Raw genomic sequence first — 1,360 nt, forward strand, 5'->3', positions numbered from 1 at the left:
CCGACAACTAATATATGTAAAACCATGAAAAATTATTTTATTTAATCAAAATTTTATACAATTTATAAACAAAGTTATTGCGATTTTTATATATTTTACATTTAACTTAAAAAAAAATTTTGGTGTGGTTCTAAGGGTGTTATGTATTGACAAACTAATACTTTAATTGGGCTTTTATCATACTGTTTTTTAGTAAATAATTTTACCTTTTAAATTAAACAACGTCTTTTATTTTTGAATGACATTTATTGTAAAATGAGCTAGTATAATTTATAATCAAGCCCTAAATTATTGTTATTTGTAATAAATGCTTATTATTAATTAAATAAGTTAGGTATTTGTTATTATTAACTAAGGTTTTTATAATCATGGTTTTAAAAGGGACCTACATTTATAAAAAATTGTGTCAATTATTTGTTTTTTTTAGTATTGCAACTTAAACATTTTAAAATAAATCAAAAGTAAAATTTTGCATATTATAGTTTATAGATCTCTTTAAAAAAAATTATGTATATATATTAAGCTATTTACATTAAAAAATTATTTTGACAAAAGGTTTGTAAATTTTTAAGACAAAAAATAAAACTTCACAAACCCTTTGTTTTTTCACATTCTTTCTTTGTAACTTCAGGAAGATTTCTTGTATCTGCATAAAAATTACAAAATTTGGTTGGTTACAAATAATCTGAGTAACTTAATTAGTTATAACCAAGGGTTACCCTACCTTATTTTATTTCGTGCTTTTGTAAATGCCTAACAAAATGTGCTTTTCTTGAAAATATTGAAGGACATACAGGACAATGATAGTGACTTCTGCCTGCTTCACTTTTACTTGCTTGTGTAGCACACATTTTTCGGCATGACAATATTCGACCTATAAAATAATAAGTTTAAGAAGCAAAAATTGAAATAGCTTGTTTTAAAATTTATTATCTATTTTTAAAAATTATTTTTCTAATTTAGAAAGAGAAAATCAAAAATCCTAAAAAGTTTTGGGTGATATATTTTACAAAAAATCTTTTTCATTATGTAGCAATCAAAATTTTATTAAGGCTGAGTCAGAACTGCTGAATAAATCTTTGCTGTTTTTTTAAACATAGCTTTACATACATTTTAATAATGATTTTAAGAACTTGTAACTTACCTTCTTCATTTTTGTCATTTGTAAACATTACTGAATATAGGAAATGCCTTTTGAAGTGTTTTAAAAATTTTGAATCGGATGTACTTATACTTTTATCACATTGAGGACAGTACTCACTGTTTACTGAAGCAGCAATTTCCTCGAACAAATCGCCATAATAAAAATGCTTAACGTTTTCCATTTCGTATCTAATTTTTCTAATTTGCAATAATTCTA

Source organism: Corella eumyota, chromosome 6, assembly GCF_963082875.1.
Source record: "Corella eumyota chromosome 6, kaCorEumy4.1, whole genome shotgun sequence".
In the NCBI taxonomy this organism is placed as follows: domain Eukaryota; kingdom Metazoa; phylum Chordata; class Ascidiacea; order Phlebobranchia; family Corellidae; genus Corella; species Corella eumyota.